The following is an 18,014-nucleotide window of genomic DNA, read 5'->3' on the forward strand; positions in this document are numbered from 1 at the left end:
AATTACTAAAATAGTTAGAAATTCTTTACTAAAACTTGCTAGAGTGGAAGAAAGGACCTAAGGAGCCATTTGACTGATGATATTAAAGAAGAAAGGTTGGGCACCTGTGGAGACAAGAGACAGGAATGATCCTGATTGGGATGAGGAGATTAATAGACAGTGTGAGATCATGTTACAGAACTTTGGTTGAAACATCCGTGAGAAGTCTTCAGGTTGATAAATAAGAGGAGGGACTGAGTGGGATAGACTTAGTGAAGACTCCTCAGATTGTAATTTTTCTCCCAGGGGTGAGGTAAGGCCTAAAGGCTCAAGGTTACAATATTTTTAGAATAGAATAGTTCCATATAAGGATATAAAACTGTGTAGTGTATTAGGATCTCAATGACTGGACAAAACTTACATAATTCCTCGATGTCTTCATTTCAAAAGGGATTGGTTAGATTTCATGTCTAGAACGTAAGACCATATTCTCAGCTAATGAGGATAATGGTCAGTGGGGGGAGGAGGGACTTGTGTTAGGGTCTATATAAATCACTGCCCTTTTCTTTGTCTTCGGCTTTCCAACTCCTACAGGTAAGCCCTGCTTCTCGAGAATCGAATAAATCACTTTTCTGTCATCACTTTGAGAGGCCTCTGAGTAATTGATTTATGTAGGGACCTGAGCCATCCCACACAACCTCAACAAACCAGCAGGAGATCCCGAGTTCCAGTTTGGTGCAGCAGGCAAATGCTAACATCGGGATGCCCTCCTCCCTCCACTTGCCTTAGCACCCAGATACACCATGCACTTCAGTCTAGCCCCAGGCAGGCAGGCTTCCTGCCCCAGTCAGACCTCCACTTGATTCAGCACAGTCCCAGAAAAATACAGAAAAACCCCATGTGGCCTCAGCAAATATCAGAGACCACCACTGACACTCCAGCTTAGCACTGGGTAAGCTGTCAGGCCCCTATGGCCTCCTCCAGAATCAGGCACTACCCCTGTCACACTCCTTCATTGCAACATCAGACATAAGGATCCCCCATGGTCCTCAAGGCAACATCAGCACACCACCAGGTAAATAATCAGGGCCTGTAGCCGCTGGCACAAGAAACCTTAGACAGAGTCCCTTCCACCCAGGGAACACAGATCAAATTTAAAAGAAGGAAAAGAGACAAAAAAAAAAAAAAAACCAACAAAAGAAAGAGAATCTGACCATAGAAACTTCTTATAGTGACAGGGAAAATCTAGGAACAAACTAGGAAGAGAACAACAATGTCAAAATACGTATGGAAAACCCCCCAAAGAAAACTGGGAAGTAATCTCAAGCTCAGAAATGTAAGAGCTCAAAAAGCAGCTTAAATATCATATAAGAGGTAGAAGAAAAATTTGGAAAAGAAATGGGGGTGATGCAAGAGAATTATAAATCAACAGCTCAAGGCTCAACAACTTGGAAAACTGCTAAAAAGTAAGATTGACCAAATGGAGATACAGAAATCCATTGAAGAAAACTCCTTAAAGAGTAAAATTGGCAAAATGGAAAAGAAAGTACAAAAGCTAATTGAGGAAAACAATCTTTAAAAGGAATAATTGGATATGTGGAAGCTAATGCCTCTATGGGACATCATGAATCAATCAATCAAATTCAAAAGAATGAAAAAAATGAAGAAAATGTAAAATGCCTCATGGGAAAAATAACTGACCTGAAAAATAGATCCAGGAGATATCATCAGAATCATAGGACTCCTTGAAAGTCATAATCAGAAGGAGGAACTGGACAGCATCTTTCAAGAAGTTATCAAGGCAAATTGGCCTGACATCCTGGAATGAGAGGACAAAAATAGGCATTGAAAAAATCCACCAATCACCTCAAAGACATTGGAAAATAAAAACCCCAAAGAATATTATAGCCAAATTTCAGAACTATCAGGTCAAGGAAAAAATACTGCAAGTAGCCAGAAAGAAATAATTCAAATATGGGGAGTCACAAGTGGGATCAGATGGGACTTAACAGCTGCAGTGTTAAAGGATTGGAGGTCATGTATCCTGATATTCCAGAGGAAATGGATCCAAGGTTCACTTACTGGAAAAATTAAGCATAGTACATAAAAGGAAAAAATGGTCATTCAGTGAAATAGAAGGATTGCAAGTCTTCATAAGGAGAAGACCAGAAGTAAAGCAAAAGATTAACCTCCAATATCAAGATCCAAGAAAGGCATAAACAGGTAAAAAGGGAAAAGAAAACAAGGCATTCAATAGAGCTAAACTGTTTACATCCTTACATGGGAAGATGATACCTGTAACTTAAATATTGTATCACTAACAGCATACATAGAAGGAGTACATACATAGACAGAGGGCAAGGGTATAAGGTGAATTTTAGAGAATGACATTAAAAAAAATAATGGATAAGAAAGAGGAGTACAATGGATACAGAAGGATTGCAGAGATAGAATGGGCTAAATTGTCTCACATAAAGAGATGAGAAAGACCAATTGGAGTGGAGGGAAAGATGGGAGTGGGGCAGATGGGCATTGCTTGAACCTTACTCTCATCAGCATGGGCTCAAAGAGGGAATAATATAGTCAGTTGGATACAGAAATCAATTTTACTTGACAGGGAATTAGGAGGGGAGAACATTAAAGAAAGGTGGGTGGTAGAATGAGGGCTGGAAAGGGGGTGCAAGACCCTCACAAAGACCAGGGTACTAGGGGCAGGTTGTCTGGAGAAGAATTCACAACTCAAGCATTATTAAAGTCAAGATAAAGATTATTATGCTTTTCAGTGGGCAAGAGTTCTTAGAGAATCTGCAAAGTTAAAGGGGTACAGGGAAAGTTTATATAGGGTATTCTATAGTATCACTTGTGCCAAATATGCTAACTTGGTATTTTGGGATGGAATTAGGGAGCGGTTAAGGAGTGGTCAGTTCTTAAAGGAACATGCACTTTTGGTATCTACTGTGCGGATATTTTACCCTAATTTATCGGGAAATAACCCAAGGGGGGCTACCTGGAGGTGTGATTTTAGGCCTGAAATATCACTAAGTCAACCAACGGTCAGGGCTGACCAGGAAAAACCAGGCTTCTCTCCTCAGTGTCTTGTTAGACAAGATTAACATAAGGGAGTATAGGTATGTATAAGTCTAGGATACATATGATTGGTCAGTGAGTAGTAAATGTCATTATGACTCAGTGCACAGCCCATTAAGCCAGTACACAGCTGGTTAAGCCTAATGAGTTCTATAGGTGCAGCTGGCTACTATGGCAGGAAGGGAGATAACTATTGTTGCTAGGGCAGCCTGTGTCCTTGGGCTCAGGAGAAACTGCCTGAGACAGTATTTGAGGCTAGGAAAAATGTAATTTTTAAAGGGAAATGTGATTTTAGAATTGGGGCCCAAGTACATGTACCCAGGTGCCCCATCAGGGACTGACAGAAGGGAAGGCAGATCAGGGGAGGCAGCAGAGAGAAGGAAAACACTGGTACAGTAGGAAAGGGTAAAAAAAAGGACAGAGAGAGAGAGAGGACAAATAGGAGGAAGAACAGTATGGAGATAAATATACGGGTAGTAATCACAACTGTGAATAGGATGAACTCTCCCATAAAAATGGAAGCACATAGCAGAGTGGATAAAAAACCCAGAATCCTACAATATGTTGCTTATTAGAAATGCATTTAAAATAGAGACACACACACACAGACGGAGGAAAGGTAAGGGGCTGTAGCAAAATCTATTATGCTTTAGGTAAAGTAAAAAAAAAAGTGGGGGTAGCAATCCTGATCTTAGACAAAGTAAAAGCAAAAATAGACTTAAATAAAAGAAATAAGGAAATAAACTACATCTTGCTAAAAGAAACCATAACTGTGCTATTTTCTTTAGCATTTTTGGGGTCTCCTCTAGCAAGCAGTTGACTCATTTTTCATGATTTTCTTGCATCACTCTCATTTCTCTTCCCAATTTTTGCTCTACTTCTCTTACTTAATTTTCAACATCCTTTTTGAGCTCTTCCATGGCCTGAGACCAATTCATATTTTTCTTGGAGATTTTGGATGGAGGAGCTTTGACTTTGTTGACTTCTGTTTGCATATTTTGGTCTTCCTTGTCACCAAAGTAAGATTCTACAGTCTGATTCTTTTTCCAGTTTTTCCTCATTTCCCCAGCCATTTACTTGACTTTTAAACTCTTTGTTAAGGTAGTTTTCTGCTTCCAGTGGGGGTGAGGAGTGTACTATCTTCCACTTGATGCCTCCACAATCTGTGGGCCTGGAGCTCCAGAAACAGTGGCTGCTGCTGCCTTGCTGCTGCTGTGGCTGTGGCAGGTACCTCTACCTCCTCCTCCCTTTGCCACGCTGTGCCTGGAGCTGGACCACTCTACTCTCTCACAGTGGTCCCACAGGCTTTTTCCACTGACCTTCCTATTTGTCCTCTGTGCTTTGGTGTCAGGAAGCCTGGAAACTGCCACAGGTGCCAGAGATTCATTCCCTCCCAAGCCTGCTCAGGTCCTGTCTGTGTTGGCGTGGCCCACGCTGGACTGTGATCTGCTTCCAGCATGTGTGATAGACATTTCTCAGCAACCTTCCAGGGTGTCTTAGGCTGAATATTTGTTTCACTCCGTCAGTCTGTGCATTTGTTCAGATGGATTTTTTTTTTTTACAGGTATTTGGTTGGGCTTGGGGAGAATGCTCTAGAAAGTCTGTGCTGTTACTCTGCCATCTTGGCTCTGCCCCCCTCCCCGCTTCTTTTTAATTTCCTTTGTTAGTTCTTCATTTACATCATTGGGCAGCTAGGTAGCACAGTAGATAGAGTGTCCAGTCTAGAGTCAAGAAGACTCATCTTTGTGAGTTAAAATCTGGCCTCAGATACTTACTAACTCTGTGACCTTGAGCAAATCACTTATCCTGGCTTGCCTCAGTTGCATCATCTGTAAATTGAGCTGGAGAAGGAAATGACAAAACCCTCCAAAATCTTTGCCAAGAAAACTCCAAATGGAGTCATGGAGAGTCTGAAATGACTGAACAAGCATTTTATGTCATATCCAATAACTATGAGTGTCCACTAAGGCTCTTAGGTCCTCATCTCTTTTTACTTTATACTATCTCACCTGGTGTTTAATTATTGGTCAATTATCATCTCTATGTAGATTATACCAAGAGTCATATATTCAGCTCTAGTTTCTCTCCTGACCTCTAGTCATGAATCACCTACTGCCTCTTCATCTTCTCAAACTGGACATCTTGTAAACATTACAGATTTAACATGGTGAAAATAACTCGTTCTATTCCTTCACCACTACCCCAACTCTCCTCTCTCATGAACTTCCCTAATACTCTTGAAGGCACCACCATTGCTCTGGTCACCCAGACTCACACCTTAGCGTTTTTCTGGGCTCCTCCCTTTCCCTCACCTCGTATATCCAATCTTTTTCCAAATGCTGCCGTTTCTACCTTCAAAATTTCTCTCTTGTATATATACCCTACTCCCTACTCTCATAGCCACCACTCAAGTTAAGGCACTCATCATCTTTTCCTTGGACTACAGCCATCTGACTGGAGTCTCTGTCTAAACTTTCTCCTCATTTCAATGCACCCTCCATTCAGCTTCCAAGGCAATTGTTCTCAATAGTAAATCTGATCATATCACTGCTCCCCAGATCTTGACCTCTCAATGAACTCAAGGGCTCCCTGCTACCTCTAGAATCAAATCTAAACTCTATTGGGAACTCTACTAAACTCTACTCCTCATCACCTCACCCCATTCCTACTTTTTTGAATCTTCTCATGCTTTATTCCACTCCATGCACTCAAAGATCCAACTGCACTGGAGTACATGCTATTCCCTAAACAAAATATTCCACTTCCCATCTACAGGTCTTTGTACTGTCTGTGCCCCATACTTGGCTACTCTCCCCATTTACAGAACCTTTCCTTATCTCTGACTCTTACTTTCCTTCTAGACCAAGCTTGCATATCATTTTCTGCAGGAGGCCTTTCTTGTTGTCCCTAGCTGCTTGCTTTCCATCTACATCATTCACAGTTGATCTTTGTGCAACATTGCTGTTAATGTATAATGTTCTCCTGGTCTCACTCATTTCATTTTGCATCAGTTCATGTAAGGCTTTCCAAGGTTTTCTGACAGCATTTTTATCATTTCTTATATCACATAGTATTCCATTCACAATCATATTCCACAACTTGTTCAGTCATTCCACACTGGATGGGCATGTCCTCAATTTATATTTTTGTAAATATGGGTCATCTTCCTTTTTTGTTTTTTATGTTTTTGGTATATAGAGCTAGTACTGGTAGTGCTATATTAAAGGACATGCCTAGCTTTATACGCCTTTGGGTATAATTCCGAATTTCTCTTCAGAATGGTTGAATCAATTCACAACTCCACCAACAGTGCATTAGTATCTCATTTTTCCAAATCCCCTCCAAATTTTGTTATTTCTCTAATATTAGCTGATCTAAGAGGAGTAGGGTGGTATTGTACAGTTATTTTAATTTGCATTTCTCTAATCAATAGTTATTTAGAGCATTTCTATGTGACTATAGATAGCTTTGATCACTTTATGTGACAACTGCTTATTCATATCCCTTGACCATTTATCAACTGCAGAATGACTTTTATTTTTATAAACTTGATTTAGTTCTCTATATATTTGAGAAATGAGACCTTTACCAGAGAAACTTGCTGTCATTTTTTCACAGTTATGATTACTACTTTCCTCCATCCTATTCACCTCCTCCACATTTATCCTACTCTTTCTCTTACCTTTCACCCTGTCCATCCTCAAAAGGATTTTGCTTCTGACTATTCCCTCCACTAATCTGCCCTCCCTTCTATCAGTTCACCTTTTATCTTATCTCCTCTCCTCCTGCTTTCTTGTAGTTCTATACCCAACTGAGTTTTATATTACTTTCTCTTGGAATAATTCGCAATGAGAGTCAGGTTCATGCTCTGTCCCTCACCGCTACCTACCCCACTTATCCCTGAACTGTAGAGGCTCTTTCATGCCTTGTTTATCTAGATAATTTATCATCTTCTAGCTCTTTCTGCCTCCTTCTCCCAGTGCATCTCTCTTTCTATCCCTTTAATTTTATTCAACTTACACCTTTGTTATGTATATTCCTTCTACTTACCTTAATTATGAGAAGATTTTTAAAAGTTACAAGTATCTTCTTCTTATGCAAGAATGTAAACACTTTAACTGCTTCAGATCCCTTATGATTTCTCTTTTCTGGTTACCTTTTATTGCTTCTTTTGAGTCTTCTACTTTCATATCTAATTTTCTTGTCTTTTCATCAGGAACTTTTCATGAAAGTCCTCCATTTTATTGAATGTTCACATTTTCCATGGTTTCCATGGAAGATTTATACTAGTTTTGTTAGATAGGTAATTCTTGGTTGTAGGCATCAATATCATATTTTAAGCTCTATAATTTTATAAAGTAGAAGCTGCTAAATTTTGTGTCATCCAGATTGTGTTTCCATGGATTTGAATTGCTTCTTCTGGCAGCTTACAATGTTTTTTTCTCCTTGTCCTGGGAGCTCTGGAGTTTGGTTATAATATCCCTAGGAGTTTTGATTTTGGGATCTCTTTCTAGAGATGATAGGTAGAGTCTTTCTATTTCAATGGCTCTAAAATATCAGAGAAGTTTTCCTTAATAGTTTATTTTATTTATTTTTAAAGGGAATTAAGGTAAAGTGAATGCCCAGGGTCACACAGCTAGTAAGTGTCTGAGGACAAATTTGAACTCACGTCACACTGCAGGTTCAGTGCTCTATCCACTGAACCACCTAGCTGTCACTTTCCTTGACAGTTTCTTGAAAGATGATGTCTAGTCTCTATTTTTGAACATGGCTTTCAGTTAGTCCAATACATCTTAGATTAACTCTGCTTGATCTATTTTCCAGTTTAGGTCTTTTTTCAAAGAGATATTTTATGTTTTCTTCCATTTTTTTCATTTTTTAAATTTTATTTTACTGCTTCTTGTTGTCCCATGGAGTTACTGGCTTCCACTTGCCCATTTTCAATTATTAAAGTATTATTTTCTCTAGTAAGCCTTTGTACTTCCTCTTCCATTTGGCCAATTCTGTTTTTCTCTAAGGTATTCTTTTCTTTATATGATTTTTGTGCATCTTTTACCATTTGACCTATTCAGTCTTTTTAAGGAATTGTTTTCTTCAGTTGTTGTGTGTGCCTCCTTGGCGAAGCTGCTGACCCATTTTTCATTATTTTCTTACATCACTGTCATTCATTTTCCAAATTTTACTTCTACCCCTCGTGTTTACTTTTTAAAAACCTTTCTGGACTTTTCTAGAAATTATTTTTGGGCCTGAGAACATCACATTGTTTTATTTGAGACCTTGAATGTAGCAGTTTTGATTTTATTGTCTTCTTCTGGATTTGTATTGTTTGCTCATTTTGCTTTCAGCTAATTGCCACTTAAAAGCACATCTGGCTCAAAAAAAATAAACAAACAACAAGACAGATCAACAAAGTGGTAATCAGATAATATGATAACAAATTCATGTTAGTTTTATAAAAAGAAAGGGATATTGACATTATTCAAATGCAAAAGTTAAAACAGATAGTTAATAAGAGAAGGTCAGTATTTGGCTATGTTAAATTTGACAGGCACTTGTGTTCTACATTCTGTATGCCAGGAAATGTACTTGGTGTTGTGCATATGAGAACATGAATGAAAGCAGCCCATACCTTCAAGGCTCTTAATTTCTAAAAACATCGCACAAATAAGTAAATCTAAAATTCATACAAAGATAGCGTATGAATGGAAAGGGTTAAAAGGATTTGAGTATGAATTCTACCTTTGACACTAGATGGGTAACCCTCGGTAAATAACAGTGGAGATTTAATTTCTTCATCATTAAAATGGACATAACAATAGCACCTAATTTACAGGAATGTTGTGAATATCAAATATTGGAATAATTTTAAAGCACTTTGTAAGGTAGCAAATATTGTATGTGTTTGCTAGTAGTGTTTTAAAGCAGAGGTAAATTAATTTCCAAGGTTAGGAAGACTGGCATCTGGTTGAATCAGAAAAGGTCTTGTGTGGCATTTGAGGTGAGATGGAAAATGAGGGTCATTTTAGCTGAAACTTAGATGAAGCTAGAAATTTCAAGAGGCAGAAGTCAGGCATTCCAGACATGAGGGACAACCTGTGTAAAGACATAGATATAGGATCAGCAAGTAGAGTATGTGAAAAAAAAAGACAGTTTGGAAAACCTGAAAAGATAAGTTGGAGCCAGACTTGGAAGGCCTTTAAAAGGCAAATGGAGGAGTTCATAGTAAATCTGGATACAATAGGTATCCACTATACTTTTTGAGGAAGAGAGTGACATGATCAGAATTGTGCTTTCAGAAATATCTATTTGGAAGCTGTGTAGATGAGAGAAGAGAGAGGGTGTGGAAGTTGGCAGTTGACTTAGTAGAATATGAGAAAAGTCCAAGCAAGAGGTGATGAGAGACTGAGTTAAGGTCACTTGCTACATGAGTGAAGATAAGGAAAAAATGCAGAGATGTTGTCCAGGTAGAGTTATCAAGACTTGGCAAAAGATTATATGGTTTGGGGAGGGTGAGTGTCAAAGTGAGCATTACTTCAAGGTTGCAGACTTGGGTAACTAGAAAGATGGTAGTACCCTTGACAGAAATCGGGAAGGTAGGAAGAGGGACATGTTTTAAGATGATGATCTCTGTTACTGATCTAAATTCATGTTCAGGACTTTGTTGGGTTTGAAGTACCTCTGGAATGTCCAAATGGAGATGTACTCCAGGTAGGTGGAGGTAAAGGGCATTTGCTCAGGAGAGCAATGAAAGTTGGCTATGTATCTTGTTGAGTCATCTGCACAGGGATGACAGTTGAACCCAGGAGAGCCTGATATATCATTAATAGAAACAGAGTGTAAGAAGAGAAGACATAGGACAGAATCCATTTTTATATGGTTTACTTGAGACAAATCTAAAAATTTAATCTTTGAGATTTTCTGTATGAGAAAAGGGTGGTTCATGGCCAGGCAGTGAGAGAGATGTCTTTAAGCAGGCAAGGAAGTTTGCGTGTGCTGGTTCTGGTCATATAACAGAGATAGTTGTATACTCCCACTTAAGGTCACCATCAGTCCTAACTGAAATATTTTCTTGCCTTTTTTCTGCCTTCCTTATGAGTAGGAAAGGATTGTATTTTTTTACTAGGTGTGGCCCATAATGGAAACTAAACTTCTTCTCCTAAGAACTATTCAAAATCAGAATGAAAAGTGAAACTGGCTGTGTGGTTGGGGTGAAGGAGAGGACAAAATAAAAACAGGAAATCATTATGAGACAAACTGAGCACATATTATGAAGCATTTATTTTCTGAGGAAAGGCTAGCAGGGAAGAGAAGATTCTATAAGAGGGCAGAGAGCGAGAGAGTTCTCAGCTGCTCAAAGGGGACTGGAAAAGACTGATATAGTTTCTATAGGCTTTCAAATATAAATCAGAGTTTAAGGGGAAGGGGAAGTCTGTACACACAATAAACCAGGGTGTTTACAAAGTCTCAAGAAATATTTTGGATCTGCAGCTGCTACTCAAAGTTGTCCCTGAGCTGATCAAGGCTGGTTTTGTGGTTTCTGACAGTTACAGGTGTCTCTAAATAGTTGGCTAAAATTCACTTGCAAAGAATCCATGGTATGTCAAGCACTCTGGGCTTCTGAAGCCTTTCTGATTGGCTAGTTGTTGTGTAACTCCATTGTCTTTCTCCCCTGTGAAAAAGGGAATTTCTGATACATATTATTATTACAGAGTCCTTGTTAACAATCTCTCCTTTTGGCCCAAGGGGTCATTAGACTCACCTGAAGACAAATAAAAGCATTCCTGTTTGTGGGCTGGTATCCTAAAGGCACCAGGGACACAACAAAAAGTTTGGTGGCTGTAAGACTATGGGACATAAAGTCAGGGAGGAACAGGGTCTCTTCTCAGGAAGAGAAGAAGAAACATAAGCAAGGGGGAGATGCACATATGACAAAATAGCCTGAAACAAAGACCAAGGCAATATAATAATGATCAAATAACAATGTTACCCAGTAACCCACTCCCAATGCTCAGTTAAGAAGCATATTTCATCTTGAGCCCTAGGTTTCCATGCACTTGTCTGGTTCCTGGATGCATCTTTCTTGGGGCAGTCTGGAAATATGATACCCTCAGTGGCCCCACTACAAAAGATTTGCTTTTCTGTTTCCAACAGATCACAGCTTTTTGTATTAGTTAATTTATTTATAGTTTTCAAGATTCACTTCCATAAGTTTTAAATTTTCTTTCCCACCCTCCTTCCTCCTTCCCCAAGATGGCATGCAATCTGATATACTCTCTACACATTCATTCCTATTAAACACATTTTCACATTAGTCATGTTCCATGGAAGAATTATAAAGAAGGAATAATGAAATCATGAGAAAGAACAAAAACAAGAGCAACAACAAAAGAAAAGAGTCTGCTTCACTCAGCATTCAGACTCCATAGCTCTTTCTCTGGATGTGGATTGAATTTTCCATCATGAATCCTTTGGAATTATTTTAGGTGCTTGCATTGCTGAGAAGGGTTAAGGATTCCTCTGAAAACTATCTGTTCATATCCTTTGACCATTTATCAATTGGGGAATGACTTGTATTCTTGTAAATTTGACTCAATTCTCTATAGGTTTTAGAAATGAGGCTTTTTCCAGAGATATTAGTTATAAAAATTCTCAGTTTTCTGCTTCCTTCCTATTCTCGGTTGCATTGACTTTGTTTGTGCAAAACCTTTTCAATATAATGTAACCAGATTATCCATCTTTTATTTCATAATGTTCTTTATCTCTTGTTTGGTCATAAATTCCTCCATTCTCCATAAATCTGACAGACAAACTATTTCTTGTTCCCCTAAATTGCTTATAACATCAACCTTTTAAACAAAATCATGTACTTACTTGGACTTTATTTTGATACGTAGTGTCAGACAATGTATGCCCAGTTTCTGCCACACTATTTTCCAGTTTTCTCAGCAATTTTTGCCAAATAGTGAGTTCTTATCCCAGAAGCTGGGGTCTCTGGGTTTATCAAACAGTAGATTGCTATAATCACAAACTACTATGTCTTCTGTACCTAACCTATTCCACTGACCCAGTACTCTAGTTCTTACTCATTACCAAGTAGGTTTAATGATTGCTGCTTTATAATAAAATTTAAGGTCTGATATGGCTAGGCCATACTCCCTAACATATCAAAAATTAATTCCCTTGATATTTTGGATCTTTTAATCTTCCAGATGAATTTTGATATTGTTTTTGCTAGCTCTATAAAATAATTTTTTGGTAGATGTGGTGGACAGCCTGTGTCCCCACATGGCTCAGTGACAGCAGTGAAGAAGAAAGATACACGGGCAGGCGAGTGTAGATAGGCCAACTCTGTTTATTGATCTGAGGGTCAGAGTATTTATAGACAGAAACTGCAAGTCTACATGACATACTGCTTGTCTCCTGTCCTAGTGATCTGGCCAGTCTTATTGTCTTAAAACCTAGAGAGCATCTATTTTGCATATCCCTTGTATTCTGTAGTTCTCTTGTCTATCTCATGGAGACAGCAACATCTGGGGGCCATGGAGAGCCATTCTGGATGATAATGAACATAGTCTCAAAGAACAGTTTCCCTGAAGGTCTATCCTGAACTTGTCAATTGCACTGCATCCTGGCTCTCAACAGGTAGATTGATTAGTATGGCAATGAATAAGTAAATTAATTTAGATAGAATTGTCATTTTTATTATATTAGCTTAGCCTACCCATGGGCAACTGATATCTTTCCAATTATTTGTGTGAAAAGTGTTTTGTAATTGTACTCGTATAGTTCCTGAGTTTGTTTTGGTAGGTAGACTCCCAAATATTTTATAAGGTCTACAGTAACTTTAAAAGAGATTGCTCTCTCTATATATGTGGTTGGGCTTTGTTAGTGATACAGAAATGCCAGTGATGGCATTTAATGGGCATATTTTACACACGCACTGCAACTTTACTAAAGTTATTTATTATTTCAAGTAGTTTTCACTCGATTCTGTAGGATTCTCTAAGTATATCATCATGTCCTCTGCAAAGAGTGATATAGCTTTGTTTCTTCCTTACCTATTTTAATGTCTTCAATTTCTTTTTCTTTTCTTATTGCTAAAGCTAACATTTCTAGTACCATATTGAATAACAGTGCTGATAATGGACATCCTTGTTTCACTCCGGTCTTACTGGAAATGCATTTAGCTTATCCCCATTACATATAATGCTTGCTGCAGGTTTTAGTAGATGCTACTTATCATTTTAAGGAAGCCTCCACTTATTCCTGTGCTCACTAGTGTGTGTTAGTCCTTCATTGCTGAAGAAGGCCATACTATCAGAGAAATGATGACATGACTTGCACTTGACTTTGTTTTGAGTGAAGGAGGGCTGCGCAGGTCACCAGCCTCACTTCTCCTCTAGAGCCATCTGAATCCAGTGACTAGATATTCATCAGGATGACTGGAGATGACCCAGGATGAGCCAATTGGGGTTAAATGCCTTGCCCAAGGTCACACAGCTAGTGAATGTCAAGTGTCTGAGGTGAGATTTGAACTCAGGTCCTCCTGACTCCTGCACTGGTGCTCTATTCACTGCACTACCTAGCATCTCGTGTTCTCTATTAGTTTTTTTTTTAATAGGAGTGGGTATTGTATTTTGCCAAAAGCTTTTTCTGCATCTATTGATATAGTCATATGGTTTCTTTTAGTTTTTTTGTCGATATGATCAATTATGTTCATAGTTTTCCTAATATTGAGCCAGCCCTGCATTCCTAGTATAAATCCTAACTGATTAAAGTGTATTACTCTCATGATAAGTTACTGTAATCTTTTTCCTAATATTTTGTTTAAATTTTTTGCATCTATATTCATTAGAGAAATTGGTCCATAATTTTCTTTCTCTGTCTGGGCTCCTCCTGGTTTAGGTATCAGCACCGTATTTTTGTCATAAAAAGAATTTGGTAGGATTCCTTCTTTGTCAATTTTCCCAAATAGTCTATATAGTATTGTATTTAATTGTTCTTTAAAAGTTTGATAGATTTCACTTGTAAATCCACCTGCCCCTGGAGATATTTGTCCTGGGGGGTTCATTGATGGCTTGTTCAATTTCCTTTTCTGAGATGGGGTTATATAGATGTTTTACTTCCTCTTCTGTTAATCTGGGCAATTTAACAGTTATATTAATTTATCAGATAATTTCCACATATTACTCTGAAATCCTTTTCCATGAAATGAAAGATTTTTCCTGAGGGAAAAGTCCTAAAATTATAAGAGTGAAGAAAATATATTTGGAAATGGAAATTAATGTACACCAGGAGTGGTTTGGATTCAATAATCTTTCCAATTGAAAACTCCATATCAAGCGCTGAATTATCACCAGAATATGTAAATGGCACCATTCTAATGTCCAGGGATGACATCTTCTATTTAGTTATAATTGAACACTTAGCTATTTTCCTTTAGCTACCCTTTTAAATGATTATTTGTGAGCAAAGAGTTAAAACTGACAGCACGTTCAGCTTAAATAAGGATTATTCCATCATTCTCTTCTATTCACAAATGAAAAATGTTAAAATGAACTAAAACTTTATAAACACTTGACAGAAGAATTCAGGACATCATATCAAATTTATCTAGAAGAAGTGGAAGTCAATGGAATGTTTTCATAATGTTTCCCTCTTTTGCCACCTCTGCAATCATTCTGGGCAACGGATCTCATTCAACCAATGAAATACATGCAGCAGGCTGATAGGGAATGAATAAATGGCAATAAGATAAATTCACAGTGCTCTTTCTATCCCTTATCTGTTCTAACAGGACTGTTACCATTCCGTTATTGATGTTGGTTTTTATGGTCAACTCTGAATTATCCATGGGAATGGAGAAATAAAACAAAAATTCTCCTTAAAACTTTTAGCAGATCCCTCACAAAACCCTTTGAGCAAAATATCTGACAAGCAGCAAAATGTACTGAGAGGAGCTTCAATTCTCCTCTCTGTTCTTAGTCACACCCTTTGTTAATAAAGGTGATAATGACTAGTGACCCAACCCAAGGGGAAGTAGGTAGGTGGAGAATGGAGAGAAGAATGAGAGGTGATAGGCAGGAGAGGGTGGGAATTAGGTGAATTGAGACTGTGCTCTCTTCATTCAGTGCACAGATCTCCTTTTAAAAAAATGGGTTGTAAAGACTATTTTTTCAAACTTTAAGCTTACCTGTTAAGGCACTTACTTTCCTCCCCGCTCCAGCATAGTTTGTATATAAAGCTCATTGTGTCATTTTAACATTTTGCTAGGTTATGCAGTAATGTGGAAATTCAAAAGAAAAAGAGCATGGACTTTTTTTTTTTTTTTTTACAAAATTGTTGCATCAAGAGAAAGATTGTGTTCTATTTTATGAAATGAGTACAAAATCCACCCTTCACAATCACACTGAAAAAAGGAGCAAAGACTGACAGACACATTGGGGTAAATGCAGTTTTATAAAAAGAAAGCTTGCCAATAAGTAAGTGCCCTTTCTTATTCTGGGCAAACTTTGCTTTTATGTACAAGTTGGTCCAAACTTACAAAATAAAAATATAAATGTTCATAGTTCAGAAGATCTGCACTATGGTCATAAAATGTTTTTGTCCCCAAGTTTAAATAAATAACTGCAAAAATGCAAAATAAAACTGTTCAGAATCTGAAGTTATTGAGTCAGGAGATCTAGTTTTCAGAACAGCATGAATTTAAGCCAAGGTGGGTTTTTTTGTGTGTGTGTGAGGTTGTTTTGTTTTTTTTAAACTATCCTATATAAGACCCTTTTCCACATAAAAAATAAAGCTCTTGTTGAATTAACATTATTTAAGGCTGTTGTACTGTTGCCTAACACTGCAGCTAAGAAAAGCTTTTTATTTCCAGATAAAAAAATGATATGCCTGAGGAAAAATAGCTTCTCAGTAGGGCAACCCTCTTCCTCACCATCTGCTGGTAAATGTGCTAATGTGTCCCTTGTGCCCTTGGGAATAGCCAAGGCCCTGGACAGGGAAGACTAAATCTGTCTGTACAGAAGGGCAGAGCCCATTTGTCTTTCCTGCAGATTGCCCCCAGAGTTGGAGTTGTGTATCTTGACTGGTAAAGAATGAGTGTTGTCAGGCCCCATGCCAGGGTCACTGCTATTGGCCAGAATGCAATTAGGCTATGACTATGCTCAAATCTATGGTTCTTACCTCCACTAAACAACAGAAGCAGTGTTGAGATAATCTTCTCCAAACCCAGTTACCAAGCTGGAGAAGAACTCTGAAAAGACAGGCAGTTGAAACAGCTTCTAGAATGAGATGAAGTCAAACTGTAGGTCTCCAAAGACTGTATATCTGAATTTGTAACGAAGTTTCATTTTTCTAGGGCTGGAACATATCCACTTCCTAAATCATCAGTAACATAAGTGAAAGAAGAGGATTCAAAATAATCCTTGTAGTCTCAACTTGGAAAATAAGTGTTGCTTGCTTAATTATCCATATTCATTCTCACCTTGGGATCATCCTGGGTCCAATGTTGAGCAAGGAGATGCAATGAAGCAGCCTTCACTCCAGTATGAGGGTCGGTCAACGAAGACCTAAGTGTGGGCACATACTAGTTTTCTGTCTGATAATCCAGATCTTTTTCAGAGAGGTGTGGTGGATCAGGGAGTTCTGGGGTGGCTGGCATGGAGGCAGGATTCATGGACATTCTTGTTCTGGCATTAGTTCCAACATCCGCATCTCTCAGTATTTAACATGTTCATCTTACCCTAAAAAAAGGAGGGCTGGGTTGCAGAGGCAGATGCATTTCTCCTCCAGGCTGTTTTGAAGACTCCAGCTGGGGTATTGATGGATCTGTCTGTTGTTCTCCAAGTGCTACATTGGTGCTGCCCTTAGATTTGAATTGTGTGGTTATCATTTTCTCTGCAATGCACAGTCTTACTGAGTTGCCTATAGCATTGGGAACTTACTTAAACTAGATAAGATGTGACAGAAGTAGGTATTGAAACTAGATCTTCCTGCTTCCAAGGCCAGCTCCATATCCACGAAGCCACACTGCTGCCTCTTTTTAACTAACATTTCAGGGCAATTCCATAATTGACCTACCACCATTGAAAATTGTACAATGTACTGAAGCATTTATGGTATGTCAATATATCACCAGAAGAGGAAAGGGAGGCATTGGAAGGAAGATGGGAGGTAGGAGTAGATAACGGGCAGGGCAGTTTTTCTGGGCACTGTTTCTTTTGTTTTTTTCCTCTAAATTTATTTATTTGTTTTCAATTTTCAACAATCACTTTCATAAGTTTTACATTTTGTTCCCCTTCCTCTCCTTTGCCTTCCCAAGATGGCTATAATCTTATATGGGCTCTACACATGCACTTTTATTAAACACATTTTCACATTAGTCATGTTGCAGAGAAGAATTAAAATGAATGGGAGAAAGCATGAGTAAAATTAAACAAAAACAAATATAACAAAAGACAAAATAGTCTGTTTCATTCTGCATTCTGACTCCATAGTTCTTTCTCTGGATGTGGATGGCATTTTGCATCATGAGTCCTTTGGAAATCTTTTAGGTTCTTGCATTGCTGTGAAGGACTAAGTCTATCACAAAGTATTGTCAAATAATGTAGCTGTTATTGTGTATGATATTCTCCTGCGTTCTGCACATCTCACTCAGTATCAGTTCACATAAGTCTATCCAGGTATTTCTGAAGTCCACCTGTTCATTATTCCTTATAGAACAGTAGTATTCCATTACATTCATATACCACAGTTTGCTCAGCCATTCCCCAGTTGATGGGTATTCCCTTGATTTCCTGTTCTTGGCTACCACTAAAAGAGCTGCTATAAATAATTTTGTACATGTGGGTCCTTTTCCAATTTTTATTATCTCTTTGGTATACAACCTTAGAAGTGGTATTGCTGGATCAAAGGGAATGCACATTTTTATAATTCTTTGAGTATAG

General features: G+C 38.2%; 1 pseudogene; it reads right to left on the bottom strand.

Annotated features, from left to right (window-relative positions):
- LOC140531829 (GTPase IMAP family member 8-like) overlaps positions 1-16,372 on the bottom strand; it is a 54,234-nt pseudogene extending 37,862 nt beyond the window's left edge.
- Positions 16,373-18,014: the final 1,642 nt, after the last annotated feature.

Source organism: Notamacropus eugenii, chromosome 3 (genome assembly GCF_028372415.1).
Source record: "Notamacropus eugenii isolate mMacEug1 chromosome 3, mMacEug1.pri_v2, whole genome shotgun sequence".
Classification (NCBI taxonomy): domain Eukaryota; kingdom Metazoa; phylum Chordata; class Mammalia; order Diprotodontia; family Macropodidae; genus Notamacropus; species Notamacropus eugenii.